This window comes from Mesocricetus auratus, unplaced genomic scaffold (genome assembly GCF_017639785.1).
Source record: "Mesocricetus auratus isolate SY011 unplaced genomic scaffold, BCM_Maur_2.0 Super-Scaffold_100013, whole genome shotgun sequence".
NCBI lineage: Eukaryota > Metazoa > Chordata > Mammalia > Rodentia > Cricetidae > Mesocricetus > Mesocricetus auratus.
Window position 1 is genome coordinate 12,028,857 of NW_024429196.1, and position 20,087 is coordinate 12,048,943.

The following is a 20,087-nucleotide window of genomic DNA, read 5'->3' on the forward strand; positions in this document are numbered from 1 at the left end:
CCACACTGCGTCATAGCAGTCGGGACAAAATCGAATTCACTTGCTAGAGGAATACTTGTCTGACCAAAACCTGCTGGATTTGGAGGTCTGTGAGAGCTACAGGTTTGTCCGTGGGTGGGACTGTCAGTCTCTTCACCCAGGCCATCTGGCTTGTCTTTTGGATGAACCTCCACTTTTTAAGGCACCTGGGGCAGAGCCGCCTGAGTGAATCTGTGTTCAGCTTGGCCTCTTTTGTTTTCACTGAATCACCTACCTTTATGTCCAGCCACCCTATCACCCCCTTTGGAAGTTAACTGGGCCTCTTCCTCAGCTTTCCTCTTGGAGCAGAGTCTTTGTTTAGTGCACCCATGAACAATGGATAGACAACGGGCAGGTGTACACCACCTGCCCACTAGGCACCGAGGAACCCCATTGGCTATTAGATCAAGGGTTGCAGTATTAGCCTGTCTGGGCTCAGGGAACCTTCATTTTTACTAATGATGGCCTCAAAGCAAATGAGTAGTATTTTGTTACAGAACATAGTTACAACTTATTGTGTTTAGTTATTGTTGTTGCTGTCTTCTGGCAGCTGTCATGTAAGTTGAATTTATGATGGAAAAGTGTGCTAAGGCAAGTCTCCACACCAGAGGCAGCTTCAGGCTTCCCCTGAAGGTCTTGGGACTATATGGGTTAACCCTAATTTTGCCATAAAACAACTTCAGAGTTTTTTTTCTACCTCTCTTTCAAGTTAAGCAGCAGTAGTTTGGGGTCTGAGTAGTCTGAGGAGAGGGGCTTCTGAAATACTGATGTCAACAACGTGCCCAAGTAGCGTCCAGCCACAGCTTCAGGTGATGCCCCGGAGTCCCCACCAGCTCTGCAAACAGAGTGCAGCTTCAGTTTGAATGACCTGCTTGCGCCACTCAGCTTGTTTTAGGTGTCTCATGACACAGGGATCGGAGCTCTGCGTCCCAGATTCAACAGCGAGGCCCGTCTGCTGTATTTAAATTGAACTCTGTTTCAGGCCTGAGCAGCCTGACCTGTGCTGGAGGAGTAGAAGGCTCCCCATCACCATCATTTTATCCCATGGGTCTCAGTGGGGTTCCAAAGGGTTCCATTGGCTTCTCATACCAACAAGAAGGGGTTGCACTGTGGAGGTATTTGCTCAGGTGTTAATTACTGAGCCACATTAGTCTCTGTCTCTGCAACAGCTGGGGGCACAGGCTGGCGATCCAAACAGCTGTGATTTCTTCCCTGCTCAGTGCTCCATGGACTGCTTTAGGGACAACATCACTCTGTTTTCTTAGCCTTGGCCCTTTCTGCACCATACTATAACTGGTGGTGTATTGAAGAGGGTTGGAGTTGCCATGGTTTTTTTTCTCCCCGCGGAATGTATCCTATCAAACCACTCTACAATTTTTAATAAGTATAAAAATCAGCAAATGATAATGAGTAGAACTGTGGAGAGAATGCAGTCTCCAGCTTAGCTGGGGAAAATGTATGCCTTCCTTCATACTATGACTGTGGTTATATATGTACCCGGTGCCTTATACTCAGGGCCATTCTTGCTTGCGACCTACAAATTCTGTTAACTGTTATATTTATGACATCAGAAAAATTAACTCTGCTCTGCCACCTTACCTAAAAAACAAAGGAAGAGAAAGAGAGACGAGCCTCCATGTCCTGAAAATAATCAACTATGGCTTTATATACCACATTGAAATGCTCAGTCCCAAAGCCAGGTGAAAATTTCTTCTTGGTTCCAGTCATAAACAAGCAAAGTCTCAGCACTCATTGGAGCCATTGAATAAGCAGGATGTAAAAGAAGTGCCGCTTTGAGATGGAGCTGACCGGCCGGTAGAACTGAGGCTCTGATCTACGGGGCTGATTCTTGAGCTTGCTGCAGCTGACGTCTTTGGCCCTGAGTGCGACTTATTCTCGGCTACACTAAGTGGCAGTGTGCTTGCCAGCCACAGTTGACAAGAAAACAAGCGCACACTCATTCTGTGAGTACTACAGTCACTAAAACTGTCAATTTTTAAAATATGAATAGAGGATGAATTTGCAGTATGGTTCCCTCATAGAATTTTCATTCAGAAGTCATGATTACTAACTACTAAGACATAATTACTATTTCTTTTGATAGGGTTTCCCATGAAACCCTGGCTGGCCTGGAACTTTCTATATAGACCAAGGTAGTCTTGACTTCATGGAGAGTCACCTGCTTATGTCTCTTGAATACTGGGATAAAGATGTTCACCATGACACCCAACTTCTTAGTGGCTTTAATGCAATGTCTCACTTTATATATTTAATCCTGTAGGAACTAACTCTTATGAAATAGCTTCCAATGTAGTATATTTCAATAATCCAAGACTCTTAGTACTTAGAGTCTTCTATTGGGTATCTAAACTATAATTTATTACATAGTAAATTATTTGTTGAAACATTGGGGATGCCAAGAAATGCATATTATATATTTACAGGAGTTCAACTCCTATACATAAGAATTAAAAGGTCTCAAGGAGACAATTAATCCCTCTATCCCCAGGTTTCTAGCTAGTTCTTTCAAGTGCATTTTCGTGGTGAACTAATATCCCAGTTAGCTCACGCTGCCATATTAAGACACCATAGGTGGGATGGCTTGAAGGTATTAGTTTCTCTCACAGTTCTTGAGCCCAAGTGCCCATGGTTAAGGTCCTGGATGACATGTGCTCTGGTGACAGCACTCTTCTTGGCTTGCCTATGACTTCTTTCCAGCCATGCCCTCATGTGGCCTTTGCCGGTGTCATTTCTTGTATGAGCATGGATCTATTAGCCCGTCCCCAACCTTCCCATATTGTTTAACCTCATTTCTTTTAAGCGTCCATCTGCAAATGTAGCCAGACTAAGGGCAAGGGCTTGGGAAGACAGTTTTTTTTCTTTGTAAGGGTTGGAGTGAGGTTTTACAGATGCTTCTTTATCCATAGGAACTGGTAGCTCAGCATTCCTACACCGAAGCTGGTTGCCTTTATCAGCTCTGTTGAACCTCACAGTTGTGAAAACCGACTCAGATTATATTGTAACTGATGCTTTATTACTGAGCAAAGATACCCTCTCCATTAGTGTGAGGTTGCTTTCCCTTGCACTGAGGCAGGGATATTGGCCATTCTTTTTGCATGTGAGCCTGTCGACTTTAGAAACACTGCTGTGTCGTCTCTTTCCACCACATGCCTCATGTTTGTTTATTGAAGAGTTTGTCTATACCACGGAACTGGCTGCAGTTTTACTTCATGGCTTATCTTAATCTGTATAACTGTATTAGGTGGATAGGTTTTTACCCTCTTTATAGCGGGAGTAAACAAAGTTCAAAAAGTTTGTTCTGACAAAGACCTGATTGGAACATTGATTGTTGTTATGGTAAGAATGTAAAATGTTCCCCTTGCCCTGGCTCAAGTAATTGAACACTTGGTCCCCAGCATATGGTGCTGTTTGGGAAAGTTGTGGAAGCTTTTGTATGTGGGGTCTCCTTGGAAGACTAAGGCCACTGGGGACAGGCCTTGAGGGTTCATAGCCTAGCCCTATATCTGCTCCTTTTCTCTGCTTCCTGACCCATCAACTGTAAGCAAGTCTGCTACTGCACAGGTAGAGCTGCTTCAACCACCACACCTTCCCTGCGGATGACTGCACCCTCCACAACCAAGAGCCAAAGTAATCCACTCCTTCCTCATGATGATTTGTCCGTGTTTGGTCACATCAATGAGCAAAGGTAAGTAATATCTCAAAGCTTGTTACTTTCCTTGCTCTGCACCAGCAGTGTCATCATGTTCAGGAACATCCCAGAACAGGAAGAGTTACTGCACTGGGAGTGTCCCTTTGGGGGATTCTAGGCACTTCATCTTCCTATTGGTGATGATAACTACTTGATTATTCAGCATATGGTCCTGTAAGGACGCCCCTATGTCTTGAAGTTCAAAATAAGTTTTAAAGAGAAGTACTTTCAAGGAACTACCGTGAAACGTAAATGAAAGCAACAAGGTACTCAGGTCAGCAACTCAGGGGATCTGAAGCTTAGCCCGAATACCTTGGCAGCCATGGTCAAGTTCAAGTAGACCTGATGATATCGTTTTGTCACCTATACCTCTGTTCTTCAAGTGAACCACATCTTAAAATTTCAATATTTCTTTCTGGCTTCCCTTGGTGCTTCATATCTTCCTCACCATAGCGTGACAACAGGCATTTGCCACCAGTTACCTGGGAATAAAAGTATAGACTGACCCCCATAAAAGGATGAGGTCAGCAGGTAGCAGAGCAAAGGCTGGCCTCTGAGCATAGATGTGGACTTTACACATGGTTTAGGACAGCTTTGGGGAAGTGAAAGATAAAAATAGTGTAGGGAAGCACTGAGTTCCATCCAGTTTTGGGCCACGTCTACCCTAGGCTGTCTATCTGTGAATTTGACAGGACTGACTGATGACAATGCATTGCCACTTCCTTGGTTTCTATTAAAATCATCTTGGTTTGGGAAAGGTTTCTTTCGTTCATTTGATTTTGTGTCATGATCTATTACTTTCATTTCCTCTATTTTTTGAAGACATATGATCACCTTGAGACTAAACATGATGGGAAGTACTTTTCAAAGGGACTCGTACATTGTACAAAACATCTAATTCTAACTTAATTTTCATGCTGAATTGGACATGTGATTATTTCAAATGACAGCTGATTTAAAATGGAAAGTAAAATACTACATGTAATGTTTCCCCCTTGAAATGATAGGAGCCCAGCACATCTTAGAATCAATTTACAATTCTCTTTTTCAAACTGTGTATTGAAGATTTTTGCATTATAATATGGTGGGCAACTTGCAAGTGAACTTAGACAATACAGCAATGATACTTTTAACACACCAAAGCCCTTTCAGATTCTCTTATTTTTGACAATATCATACTTGTACACAATGTACTATGATCACACCCAGTACCCTCTCAGCTCCTTCCTGTACATGGATCCTTTCTTCCTTCCAAGTAGCCCCCCTCCTCCAAACTCCTTTGGCCTCTCCTTTTCCTCTGTCTCTCTGTGTCTGTCCCTCTCTGTGTGCAAGCAGTCACAGCTACATGATTACATGGTCATGCTGTATCCAGAAGACAGTGCTCACGACACTCCTTCCTATCATTTGGCGCCCATAGTCCCTCCATCGCTTCTTCAGAAGAGGTGATATGTAGTGTGTGCGTGTGTGCTTGTGTGTGTGTGCTTGTGTGTGTGTGTGTGTGTGTGTGTGTGTGTGTGTATGCATGACCTGTCTATTGATGAGAGTGGGGTCTTAGAGTCACTCAGTATTATTTTGTTACTATTTATTCTATGAAATTAAATATACATTAATGTTTGGTGCATAAATGTTTAAACTTTTAATTTCCTATTGGTGGATTATTTACCTGATATATCATAATCTTCTTTAGTTCCTTAGCTTAGAATTCAACCTGAACTTGTGGCTAGTTTCTAGTTTTGGTTTGAGTTCTATTTTTGTAAGATATTAGAATCGCTACACCTGTTTTCTTTATTTCTAGTGGTCTTGTTTCTGTATTGGAACTTTAGCATCTGGAGTTGGTTTGCTTTGGAGGAGGTTGGTCTGTGGGCTGAGATTCCAGGTATTGCTTGCCTGTCATCACTTGGAGCTAGAGAGATGATACATTTCTATTATCTTGATATAATTTTTCCCATCCTTTTATCCTAAGGTCATGTCTGTCTTTGGCAATGAAGTGCATTTCTTTCATGTAATAACTAGACAGATCCTATTTTCTAGCCCAATCTGCTAATCTGCTTGTCTGTGTCTTTTGATTAGGAAACTGAGTCCATTAATAGTTATTATTGAAGGGTATATTTTAATAGTTGTCATTTTGTTCTCGGTGTAGCAGTTGATATTTCCCTAACAGTTTGGTTCACTTACTGCTCTTGGTTGTTTACTCTTTCTTGTGGCCTTATGTGCTTATCTTTCTCTTTTGTACGTAGGATTGCTTTGAGTGTCTGCTGAAGCGCTTGCTTCGTGGCCGTGAAATCCTTCAGTTTGTGTTTCTCATGGGTAATCTGTAGTTCTCCTTCATTTTTGAGGGACAGCTTCACTGGATATAGTAATCTGTGATGATGGTTATTTTCACAACTTAAAGTACAGCATTCCATGCTTTCTTGGCCACTAGTTTCTATCAAGAGACCTGCTGTTTTTATGATTTTGGTGTGGTTTTTTTTTTCTTGCTGTTTCCCATCCACTTTCTTTATTCTGAATATTTAGTGTTCCAACTATAATATACCTGAGGAATTTCTTTTCTGTTTGTCATTCAAAATGGAAGATCATTTCTTTCATTAGTTTTGGAATTTTTTTCTGCTATATTTTTATCTATTTTTAAAATGATTTTATCATGAAATTCTTCTCATTTTCATATGGCATTTATATGATTTATAGATTTGGTCTTTTAGTGATGTCCATCTCATATATTCTGCTTTTTCTTTTCTTACTAATTTATCTTTGTCATTATCTGAATGGTTTATTTCATTCACCATTCTTCAAGCTCATATATTAAGCTCTTTACTGGATCTCTACTGGTGAGGCTTTCCATTAGCTTTTCCCCACTTACTAAATTTTTTATTTCTAGTATTTCAGGTTGAATAGCTTTCTCCCTAGTGTTTCCATTTCTTTATTGAATTCCACTTTGACATCCTGTATTGATTTCATGTTTCATTCAGCTGTTTGCTATGCTATCCTTGAACTAATTTAGGAGTTTACTCATGCCCTCTTTGATTTCCTTGAACATATATACTCACAATCATTCTTTGAGATTTAATCTAATTAATTTCACTGGAGGCCATTACTGTGGGATTAGTAATTTTTAAAAGAGTTATAGTGTATTGGGCTTTTTTATTTGAGGTCTGGGATTGGTTCATTTGTTTTATTTTTTAGTCACTTGTACTATTTTAGTGTGCCTTCAGCATTCAAGGAGGGCAATGTAGTAGATTTGAGGTGTTTTTCTTCACTGGACTAGATATAGCCCAGTAGTTAGACCCTCAGTCCATGCATTCAGGGCACCAGGCATGGAGCCTAGTACTACACTGAGAGTCAGAAACTATCTACAGGAGCAACCATAGCCTATAGATAGGCTCACTATCAAAATACAGCAACAGTCAATTTTAGAAAGTCAGGAAATGGGGATAGTACAATGTTTTTGTTTGTTTGTTTGTCTTGAGGTAGGATCTTACTATATAGACCAGGCTAGCCTTGAACTCACAGAGATCTGCCTGCCTCTGCCTTCTGAGTGCTGATATTAAAGATGTGTGCTACCATGCCCGATGATAGTGTTATGTTTACTAAGATAGTTACTAAGAGTTTGAATAGAAAGGAAGTAAGCAGCTAAGATTGGAGTTTTGTGTTAGGACGATAGAGAAAAAACAGAGGGAGCAAAGTAAACAGAGGGAGGCAATAGAGACAGGGAGTCCGTGAGGTGGTGCTGGCCAAGTGGAGAGGGAAAGAGAAAGAACCCAGTTTCCTGGTGGCTAAAACAAGGAACCCTCAAACTCCCTGCCTGCAATCTTTGGGAAAGCCTGTGAAAAGGACAAAGAACCAACAAAGAGAGAGAATGAGAACAGAACGGCCAAAGGTGACCTGCTAAATTGACATTAGTTATTAAATAAGAGACAAAGAAAAGTGAAGGAAGCGAGCAGGGTGCAGAGCCTAAAGATGGGTGCTGCTTTCAGCCTTGCCCCTAACCCGGTGGTCCCCAACCTTCCCAATGCTGTGACCCTATAATACAGCTCCTCGTGTTATGGTGATAAAATTATTTCATTGCTACTTCATAACTGTAATTTTGCTGCTGCTGTGAATTGTTATGTAAATATCTGACATGCTACTCTCAAAGGGGTTGTGACCCTCAAGTTGATCATCGTGGCTCTAGGCATTCTTTCCAGAGCTCCCAGATGCTTGGGGCACCAGGCATTTCTTAACAGATTGATGGTAGGTGGTAGTCACGCACCTAGATGGACCTTTTTTCTGGTCAGGCTGCAAAATGGAGGCCTTCCTGAGGCTGGGATGTGTTTGGGGAAGCCTGGGTCTGTGTTCCACTCCACACCTTGGCTCAGAACAATTTCTTTTCTTGCTAAATATTTCAATTTTTTAATCCTGCCAATTAAAGGTAGAGGTAGGCAGACCAGGTTTTAGAGTGCAGTTCCATGATGCTTGTTTTGGGTTCTCAGGGTGTTCGGTGCTCTTCTTTTCTCCTCTGGGTTGGCCAAGCAGATGGCTTGAAGTTCAAGTGGTGTCTCCTTTTCCTGTGCACTTGCCATGCATGGCTTTTGTCTCTCACATCTCCCTCTCACACTGTTTTTAAAGATGTCTGTTACTGAAAGTACAGTGCAGATGTTTTTGAAGCTCCCTGTCTTCAGTGGCTCTAGCCTTCTGTAGTTGTATGTCCTCTCAGACTAATCTTTCTGGAATGGACAGACTGAAGTGGAAAGTCTTCAGGACTTCCTCTCCTGCTCTACTTTGCAAAGTTTCCTGTTTAATTTTGCTACTAAAACTAGAGATCACTGTCACTCCCCCATGACTGCTCTCCAGCTATCTTGGGTTTACTCTCCAAAGAGTCTTAGTGCCATCCACCATCTCCTGAAAATACAAATGCCTCTTTAAAGTTCATGAAAATATGTACAATGAATATTCTTAGGGGTAAATAACTTCAGCATCATCAGTAATAGAAAAGATAAATACATGCTATTATATTCATCAAATAGAACACTTCACAATGATGAAAGTCAGTAGACTTTAGCCATAAAAGATGAATTTGAGCGAGTTTCATAAAAATGATATCAAGCTCCCAAACAAATTTCACATGATATAAATGAATGCTATCATCTATGAAGAGATGGACTGGTCAAAATGAAACCTTATAGTGTGTAGGAATATGACAATACTACTAAAATTATAACTAAAAGCAAGGAAATGATAAACAATGGTGAATTACCCAGTGGGAATGGACTGAGTGAAGAAGAAATACAGTAAGACATGAGGACTCTGAAGAGATGTTCATCTGTTAAGTTAAATGCAGGAAGCTTGAGTTTTTTTTCTATTAACTTATGCGTTCTTTTAACTTTTTTTTTTTTTTTTTGGTTTTACGAGACAGGGTTTCTCTGTATTGTTTTGGAGGCTGTCGGTCCAGCCCGGCCTTGAACTCACAGAGATCCGCCTGCCTCTGCCTCCCGAGTGCTGGGATTAAAGGCGTGCGCCACCACCGCCCGGTGTCTTTTAACTTTTAAAGATGTGTATACATAGGTATATATTACATTTGTTTATAAGATAAATGAAATAACTAATGGACAGCATACTTCAATTGCTTATTCATGACTTGGATTAAGATCCCAGGGTCAGAATTAAACAGAAGAAGTCAACAACGGTGTAGTTCACAAGACAGTGTTCACTGCCTCCCAAGTGACTCCATGATGGCATAGGTACTAATGTCAGTGGTACATGTGAACAATTTAGGCTCACAGTCTTGGGTGTATGGAGAGCAGATTGCAAGGCAGTGTTCATTGTCTTCCCATGTGACTCCATGATGGCATAGGTATGGCTGTCAGTGGTACATGTGAACAGTTTAGGCTCACATTCTTGGGTGTATGGAGAGCAGATGCTGAAAGACTTGCAATGCCTTTGAGCTACACTTATCTCAAATGCTAAAGGAAGACATTTAGAAGGGTTTTTTGACTGCTCTGTTAATTATCTGTGCCCTTCTAATTCCTAGTTTCATGTTCACAAACCATTGGCTACCTTCCCATATCGGTATAATGCATTTTTAGAAGAAATATTTTAAAATAACTGCACATCCTCAGCCTCTTTTTACTTCCTCTTTTATTTCAACATTTCCACATTTAGTTCCTCTTCTTTGTCTTCTGTTTACTGGTATCTTACACTTTACACAGTCATCACTTTCTTCTTCCTGGTATCATTTGTTATGAGTGTTAAGTTGAACTTTTTATATCATCAGATATTAACTCTCTCTCTGTCTCTGTCTCTCTGTCTCTCTCTGTCTCTGTCTCTCTGTCTCTGTCTCTGTCTCTCTCTTTCCTTTTTTTGAGACAGAATTTCTCTGTGTAGCTTTGGAGCCTGTCCTGGAACTCACTCTGTAGACCAGGCTGGTCTGAAACTCACAGAGATCTGCCTGCCTCTGCCTCTTGAATGCTGGGATGAAAGTCATGTGCCACCACTACCAGGCCTAATTAGCTTTCTGATGTTGTAAAAAAATATCAGAGGTAATACACCTACAATGAGAAATTTTCATTCAGGCTGACAGTCTTGAAGATCCCAGTCTACAGCTGTTTAACTCATTGTTTTTGGACATATATAATGAAGCAGTGAGTCTGGTGGAAACACATGTTAGAGAAAGAACAAGTCACTCATGGCCAAGAGCAAAAGAGAGAAGATCATGGCTCTATGATTGCGTGAAGGACACTCCACCCCATCCAAACTATTGCAGCTTCTAAATTACCTCAGATCAATGCTCAGGATCATCAGAGATTTAAAGACAAAATACCTATTAGAAAAAGACCCCACTGACCCTCAGTTTTGGCAGCTTCCAAGTAGATTTGTACAGAGAGCTTGAGTTGATCCTGATAACTTCTACCTGCCCAAGGGCACGGCACCTCTCCAGCTCTGTAGTCTGCACTTGGGAAACTGAGGACAGATAATCACCATGAGTTCAAGGTTAGTCTGGGCTACATTGTGAGTTCTGGGTCACTACTGTGTTCTGTCTGGAGATTGTCCATATGATGGCTGTTCCAAATGAATATTATGTAGTAAACAAAAGTAAAAAGAACACGCACAAGTATCAGACAGAAGGCATAATCACATTGGGCACTTACAACATCCAGCAGAAATTGGCTGGGGAAGCCTCATTGAAACAGTAATGCTGGATTCCCAAGTAAGAGAGTTCTAGGCAGAGTCCTATGTGTGGAATAGCTTTGGTTTAGCTTTCATTTGTTCTCAGGGTGCAATGTTTTTAGTACCCTCCTTAGCTGGCCACTGTTTTCACGTCTCCTTATTTAGAGAACCATGGAGCCAGTGAAATCCAGGACAGAGTCTTGAGGACATTTGAAACAAGAATGCTTGAGTCTGGACTGGAGGGATAACTCAGCAGTTAAAGGCTAGGCTCACAACCGAAAATATAAGAGTTTGTCCCACAATGAGGGAGGCTCTGTCAGCCTGGACTCTTGGGGGGAGGTCCTAGGCCCTGTCCTGGATGAAATGACAGACTCTGGAGATGCCCCATGGATGGCCTAACCCTCCCTGGAGATTGGAGTGGAGACTGGGTGGGGGACTGGGAGACCTGTTAGGGGGTGGGGGAGGAGGGGAGGGAGAGGGAGCTGAGATTGACATGTGAAGCAAGCTTGTTTCTAACTTAAATAAAAAAAAGGGAAGGCAGAAAAAGAGTGCTTGAATCATAGACAGGTAGCCCATCTTTTCAGAGTTAGCTCTCAACAGGCGCCTACAGCACTTGACAATTTATCAAAATAATTTATATTATGATGGGTTGCAGAGTGAGACCCTGTCTCAAAAACCCTGGCATAATAATAAAAGTAATGGCTATTCTCTGCCTATGCAAATATAGACATTAAACTATTTACTAATTTTGCTAGGAATTTAAAAAGTTGCAGTGTAACAGTCTTAAGACCAAAACAGTATTTCAAAGAATATGTAAAAATTAGTAGAGTTGCTTTTGGACTCACACTCCATTGACCTTACATCTTATAGAAAAATGGGTTGTGTTTATCATGGAGGCTGCCATAATGGAGCCAGTTTTAAGTTAGACCAGTAGGATGTGTCAGGAGCAGCTGTGTCCCTGTAATTGGGAGATTTATAGGAAGAACTGATGACTGTCCTCAAAAACCCTGGATACAAAGAGAAGTGGCTCAAGTCTTCTGGAAAACCCACACAGATATTTACAAGAGGAGAAGTTTTACGAATTTTCACCTCGTGAATTCTCTGAGAAATGTTTCTCATGGGCTGTCTGACAGGAGCTCAGAAGAATATAGAATGGGAGGGATGCTTATTGTTTCTTCCATTTTCCATATTGATTGTGGGGATATTGATCATTAATTTTTTTTGTCTGTCTTTGGAGCATTTCATGCTCCGTGGCACAAATTAGCTCATTATATGTTTAAGAAACTTGTTATCAGCAAAAGTCTTTTTAAAAGATAGAATTGGTTTATTATTGCTATCACCTTGTTTTAATTTTTTTTCTTTTGAGGCAAGGGCCTGGCTGTGAAGTGCAGGCTGGCTATGAGCTGATTCTCCTGCCTAGACTTCTAAGCCGCCAGGGTTATATATGTGCACTACTGTGGTCTGTCATATACTTTGATATTTTACCTTAGCAATGTCTTATAAAGCTAATTTGAAAAGTAATAGAATCCATTTTGGTATTTTATAATATATTATTATATTTGGTTCTTATTATCCTTAAGTGCTCTTCCCTGGCTCTCCTCATACTTCTTGTTGATATCTTTCACCCCACTCCAAATACTCCTTCCCCTTCTGTCATATATCCCATCACTCTCTCTCGTCCTCCCATTTAGATTTCCCCTCTCTCTCATTGTCTTATTTTTACTTTCATCTCTCTTTCTCTCTCTTTCTCTCTCTTTCTCTCTCTCTCTCTCTCTCTCTCTCTCTCTCTCTCTCTCTCTCTCTCTCTCTCTCTCACTCCCTCTCCCTCTCTCTTTCATAGACACACACACACACACACACACACACACACACACTCGTGCGCGTGCGCACACACACACAAATCTAGATTCTACAAATGAGAGACAATATTTTCCTTTTTGAGTCTGGTTTATTTCACTTAATATACAGATTTTCAGTTCTTGCAAAAATCATAATGCCATTATTTACAACTAATAATATTCCATTGTATACATAAGCTACATTTTCTTTAATTATTCATCTGTTGAATGATCTCCTAGGTGGTTCCACAATTTGCATACAGTTAAAAGTGCCACAATAACATTAATGAGCGGTGACTGTAATATGCTGGTCTAGATTCTTTTGGATATATTCCCCAAAATTATATATATAATTTACATATATTATATAGTAATGATTATTATATTGTGCATTATATAATTATCAAATAAATATTATATAACTTATTTCTTTCATATATGAGTGCTATATTTACATCATTCCATTCTTTCCTTCTCAACTGCTTATGTTCCCCTCATGACCCCCTTTTTCATAATTATTGCCACACACAGGTATGTATATAAGCATGTATTACAACCTGCTGAGTCCATTTGGTGTTACTGAAGTCACCAATCCCATGCTGTATATGTGTTTAGAAATTCCCATACTGATTTCCATAGTGGCTACCCCAGTTTTAGGTTATTAATTAGATGCATGTTTGGGAGGGATTCTTTCCCATTCTGCAGGCTGCCTCTTCACTAAGTTGTTTCATCTGCTGTGCAGAAGATCCTTACTTTCATGCAATCTTCTTTGTCCATTTTCAGGATTACATGTTGTGCTTTCAAAGTCCCTTTCCAAAGTCCTTGCCTGTGTCTGTATCTTAATGTGCTCTGCTTATGTTTTCCTTGGTAGCAGGTTTCAGAGTTACATTAAGGCATTCGATTCATTGTGAATGTGTTTTGGTCAGGGTAAAAGATACAGACATAGCTTCATTCTTTTTTTTTTCCATTTTTTAAAATTTTATTTTCCAGTTTAAATTTAGATAAGAAACAAGGTTGCTTCACAAGTCAGTTCCAGGTCCCTCTCCCATTCCCTCCCTTCCTCCCGTGCCCTCCCCATAACTTCATTCTTTACACAAGCCTGGCCTGTTTTCTTGGTGCCATTCGTTGGAAAGGTTGTCTTTTATCCAGTGTGTGCTTTTTATACCTTCTTAAAAGATTAGGTGGCTGCAGCTGTGTGAGTCTGTTTCTGGGTCCTTTGTTCTTTCTTACTGATCTGCATATCTGTTTTGTACCAGTATCATGCTGTTTTGTTTCTGTGGTTCTGTAATATAGTTTTGTCTCAGGCATTGTGATGTTTCTAGCATTGTTCTTTTCTCTCTGCTTAGGGTTGCTTCAGCTATCTAGGGTCTTTTGCACTTCCATGTAAACTCTAGGATTGCTTTTTTTTTTTTTCTTTTTAAAAACTAGTTTTGTAAAGAATGTCATTGGAATTTTGATGGGGATTCAGCTGAATATGTAGATAAGTTTCATCAATGTTGTTATTTCCACAATATGCATTTAATTTACACGTTGATAACTTGTGTTGTTATCATTGAACAGTATTCCATTATTGTATGGTTGTGTCATAGTTCATCTATTTGTTATGTTGCTTCTGAGTTTTAACAACTATTGTTAAATATTCTATCACTATAGTAATGTTTCAATTTGTTTGTAAAAAATATCCAGGAATGTGATTGTTGAATAAATAGTATGACTTTGGAGGACTATTGTCTGTGTCAATATGCAGCCTGCCCTGCCCATAACCCCAGCCAAGTATATCATTTATACCCTTTAGTGAGTATGTGGTCATCTGCTGATCTCCAAAACATTTTTTCTTTCCATGCATTTATGTATGGTGTATATGCATTCATACATGCATGCTCGCTTGTGTGTGTAAGTGCACAAACATGCTGCATATGGAGGCCTGAAGCTGATGTCAGAAGTTCTACCCCACAGGTCTTCTCTCATTGTTTCAAGACAGGGTCTCTCAGTCAATCCCAGAGTCTGGTAATATGGCTAGTCTCACTAGTCAGCTTGTTCCAGGGATCCCGTCTCTGCTTTCTGAGGCTGAAAATGCAGCCCACCTGGTATTTGCATGGGTCTGGGTATCTGAATTCCAGTCCTCTTGTTTGCAGAGCAAATGCAACCACTAAGCCGTCTCTTCAGGTATCTCTTAACCAAATTTTAATGAGAATTCTTAGCACATATTTATGTGCACTAATCTTTCAGAAATGTTATGCCAGAAGACATAATGAAGTGTGCTTGTACCTGTGTGTATAATCACTATATAACGTACCAGCAGCAGTTACAGACTGATATTGGTAAAACATACTGCTGATACAAATGACATCATCAGTAATGTTACTATTATATGCTTTTCTGAAATGATGAAAATTGGAACTAGCCTTTAATTTCTGGTCAGTATATCCAAGTGTTATGACTATATACCTATCAGAGGGACAGTATAGCTGGCTTTTGTGAAAAGGGCAGCATATGCTTCAGAATGTTTAGAGATCCCACTGTTCTCCTTAAGAACCATATTCTAATCATAACTGAACTGGATGTGGTATGATGTTAGAGCATATGCTCTAACATCCTTGTCACTGTGGTGGTGGCTCCAACATTTGACCAGATACTTCCACATCTTCTGGATGCTCCCAGGGACAGCTGGGATGGAAAGAGCATCTCTCATTGAAGTTTATGCCTCATAGATGTTGTCAAGGTATTAGCTGTTATATAAGTCCCCTGACATAAGGCTGGATCAGGATACCTGTTAATCACAAGGTGTCCCCTTGTTCTGTGATGAGGAAAGGGTAAGCACCTTTGGAAGAAGAATAGAGTGAACTTCTGTATACCTACAATTAGTGGAGATTTTGAGGGTGGACTAATTTACATTTTTCTAAGTTTCCAGGGCCACTTTACTTCCAAATTCATAATAGACATGGTTTCTCTTCAAATTAACCCATTCAATAAGTCTGGTCATGTTATAAACAAATATTTTATATAGGAATCATAATGTGGTGATTTGAAAGAAAATATCCCCCAAAGGGAGTGGTACTATTAGAAGGTGCAGCCTTGTGGAAGTAGGTGTGGCTTTGTTGGCAGAAGTGTGTTACTAGGTGGGTGGGCTTTGAGGTCTCAAATGCTCATGCCAGTTCACTTCCTGTTGTCTGGTGATACAAATGTAGAAATCTCAGCTCCTTCTGCAGCACAATGTCTGCCTGCACTCAGTCATGCTTTTCTCCATGGTGATAATGGACTAAACCTCTGAAATTGTAAGCCAGGCTAAATTAAATGTTTTCTTTTGTCATGGCATCTCTTTCCAGCAATAGAAACCCTGACTAAGAAACATACCAAATTTTTTATTTTAACTTATGAGTATATGTGCATATGTCCTGTGTGTGTGTGTGTGTGTGTGTGTGTGTGTGTGTGTGTGTGTGTGCCCTACAGAGGCAGACACAGCATTGAATCCCCTGGAGTTGGAGGTATAGACTGTTGTAAGCTATGTGTGTTGGGTGCTGGTATCCAAACTGAGGTCCTCTTGGAAAGTAGTAAGTACTCTGAGATGCTGAGGTGTCTCTCCTGATTCCCATACTTATTTTTATGCACAATTTTTTGACATATGCCTTCAACTTTGTGTTGATGTAACAACATATCCGATGTAACACCTCAGGGTATGAAGGCTTTATTTATTTTGGTGCATGCTTTAAGAGATTTCAATCTGTCATCATGGGAAGGGTGTGGTGGCAGATCAGCTTACAGCATGACAGCAAGGAAGGGTGGAGGGGAGGAGCTGAGGGAGAGTCTTGTTCAGGCTCCTTCTCTTTCCCTGTTTTAGATAATCAGTAACCCTCAGGTTGGGGAATGGTGCTGTCCACATTGAGGGAAGCTACCTACAGGCACAACTGGACACATACCTTACTAATTTCTCAGATACTTCTTAATTCCAAAATTCGTGTAGCATGCATTGACTTTGTCCTAGTGGGATTTATTTTCATGATGCTAGTTCACGGATGATAAACTTCAACCATAAAAAGAGAGACCGGCTTCCTCAGTACACCCAGTGGTATGCAAGGTAATCTCCTGAAGTCCGCCTCGACTTTTAATTAAAAAAAAACAGTCCTTGTTAGAAGCCATATATGAAAATGTTTGATGGCACATTGTGGTTTATAGATTCAAGAGCTGTGATAGCTTCAGCTCAGTCAAGCAACATAATTTAGTTCATGTTGAATAAAAGCAAAACCAAGATATGATGTGGGCACAGGTTATCCATGGCATCCGAGGGAAGAATGCAGTCAAGGTACAGTGAGCAGGGGAGCAGGCAGGGTGAGGCAGCTAAGCTCATCCTTCCTTCCTTTCTTTAGTTTCTTAGTTTCACAGAGATGAATAAGGTGCTGCACACCCTCCAATTACACATCCTGGTCCCATTTATACAGACTCATTCATGCACCCCTCCCCCCCCCCACTTATTGCATCGCCTCCATAATTACATATTTTTGTATTCTTGGGGAAAGGAATGTAATGGGCCAAACTTCACACCCAGTTGTTAAGACAACACAACTAAGCATTGACTAAGCATCCACATGCCCTTCTGAATTTGCTCTGTGCTCACGTGGGAGATGACATGCTATTTTATTTTTGATTTTCAGCTGTGTTCTGAGAATGATTCAGCTGGTTTGGGCAGAGAGATATATGCGTTATCCTCCAATCCTCCAGCTATTACTAAAAATCTCCTGAATGCATTGAAGCAGTCTGTGAGTTCTGAGTCTTCCTGAACTGTGAGAACTGTAGAACTTCTCATTTCAGTGATTTGCAAAGAAATTGGCAGTTCTGTCTTGGAATAGCTGGCTGAGCGCTGACTTCATCTAAATGCATAGCAATTTGAATTCACATTCAAATAAGCAACTCAATGTCACATGGATTTTTTTTCTAAGTTGTGATATTTTTGATACCTTCTAAAAAAGTTCCTTGCTCAAAAATGGTTGAATCCTTTTCAGAAGAGGCTCATTTTATCGCATATTTTAAAGTGGTTTTTAAGAGAGTCATACACATTGCTAAGCTCAGGTAGCGGGGTACAGAAATGGAATCTTAAAATCTTCACACTTTCATGTTTTAGTCTTGAGAAAGTGAAAACAATATGTGATACCTGGGCAACAATTAGTATCACCATCTGTTGCTACAGATGTCAATAGTTTTGTGCTTTTGGTGTCTTAATTTTGAAAAACATTTTTCTTCCTGACCCTCAATTCTTTGAAAAGCCCCAAAGTCTTCTGTGATAATACACCAAGAGGGCAAATTTATATTTAAAGTGTGTCTATTAAGTATTTTTTAAGTAACAGAAGAATATGCCCATCATATTTAGATATGATGCAAATTGGTTGAAATTGAAAGATGACATATATCAACTGTATTGATACTTTGTAATATTAGTGTTAAATTTTAATGGGAACTAAGAAATTTGAAATACAGTAACCTGCCCTCCAAAAGATAGAAGTTGGAATAGCATTTCCTTGTTGTTTACACATCTGTCTCTAAAAGCCCGATTGTCCCCATAACCCTAAGTGGGCTCTGCTCCTTCCTCTAGGACACTGACCCTTGCCCACAGCAGATTAGAATAAACGTGACCATCTGAGCATCATGAGTGTACCAGATTCTCTTGGGAGATCAGAAACTGTAACTTAAGAATCAGGGGAAATTTGTTTCATCCTGTGAACAATTTATTTCTCTGAAGTGATATCAAGAGTAAACAGCGATTTTTTTTTGTGATGACAACTATTGCAAAACAGAAGGGCTAGAACTTGGAACTTCAGAGAGGAGATAGGTGTGGAGTAGATCTCTATTCATGAATGTGAAAGGTCAGAGTTGCAATAGAGGAGCTGGAGGGATCAGCTGGGGCTCATCTACAGAGGCAGCTAAAGGGCAAATGAAGGATTTGCACAGATGAGGCATCCCCAGAACTCTCCAGACAAACTTGCTGGGGAAGCGGCAAGGAGGCCTGCAATACCATCAGTGGCTGCGCAGGAGGGTTTTGAAGCCCAGGATTTTGCACTTCTCTTTCTCCTGGGTGATGTTCTGATTTCCTTGCTGGGTTTATTGACTATGTACTCTTTGTCATTTCTCTTTCATTTGCCTAGTTCCCAGCTTTCGAGATTTGTCAGAACTATATGAATTTTCTTTATTTAAATCTGCTCAGGGTTTTACAAAAGCTATGCCTTTAAGAAATACTAGTGGCCAATGTTTTCGTGAGTTAATGCTTTTAAATATTCAGGAAACACATCAGCATGATGCCTTTATAAATATGCCAATGCATAAAGAAACCTTTTTAAAAAAAACAAAATCAGCATGTAAATTTTGACAAAAATATCACAGAAAGAAAATTACAGGTTACTTTAATATGTGAATATCTATGCAAAAATTCTAAGTGACAAGGCGAATGAGGGCTGAGCAATGAATTGTGAGGACCTAAAGGCAATGAGGTTTGTGGCAGCATTTTAGGAAAGGCTTAATATTAGGGTATTATTAACACAATCCACCATATTTAAAAGTCAAAAAGTAAAGTGATATGACACATTGATAGATATAGATGAGGCATTCCTTAAAAATGTTCTTGAGTTGCAAGAACTCACAATAAAGTAAGAATAAATAAATACCCCCTTAGTGTAATAGAAGCACATTGCTCAGACCAGCCTGGTCTACAGAGTGAGTTCCAGGACAGCCATGGCTACACAGAGCAACCTGTCTCACCCCGCCTCCCCCAAGCTTATATTTTATATCAGTATCATTTAGTTATGAAATATATTGGGAAGACTGGGTCTTGTTATCATAAGAATATTTGAAAATATTACTAGGAGGAGATTTAAAAGAAGACAAAGAAGTGGAGGGGTGTATTTTACTTGGGATAGGATAGATATAATAGATAGATGACAAGAATTTCCAATCTTATGTGATTACTGTTATGTGTGTATTCCACTGTTCACTAAAATGCTGTTACACAGCTCCTTTCTATGTAAGCACATGGCACACATTCATAGCTAAATATTTCTCAATTTTTGCCCAACATGTTTAACTGTATGCTTAGTTATGCATACACAAATGCACAAAATTCACATAGAATTAAATATATTTATATATGCACATTCTCACAAAGTTTTTCTATATCTCTAAATTCAGAGAATCACAAAATACACTTGAGAAGTATGAGAGACTCCAGGTGATACTCTCAGATGTTTTCACAGAGGTTTTGCTAGAGAAGGGTGTGAAAGGACCTCCAGCTAGACCCTTATCCTTTCTATAGTGAATTATCCATATTTTATTTTAGAAAATCATAACTTGGAAGTAAAATACAGTAATACAGTTTGTGAAAGACTATAAAAAGTAATATA

The 20,087-nt window shown here is 39.9% G+C and overlaps 1 long non-coding RNA gene across 3 annotated transcripts in view; it reads left to right on the forward strand.

Annotated features, from left to right (window-relative positions):
• Window positions 1-20,087, forward strand: part of LOC110343268 — a 39,983-nt gene that overhangs the window by 6,647 nt on the left and 13,249 nt on the right. For all 3 annotated transcript variants that reach the window (XR_005880706.1, XR_005880704.1, XR_005880705.1), the window contains exons 2-3: window positions 1,743-1,982; window positions 3,601-3,724. This is a non-coding gene — a long non-coding RNA (uncharacterized LOC110343268). The remainder of the gene's footprint in view (window positions 1-1,742; window positions 1,983-3,600; window positions 3,725-20,087) is intronic.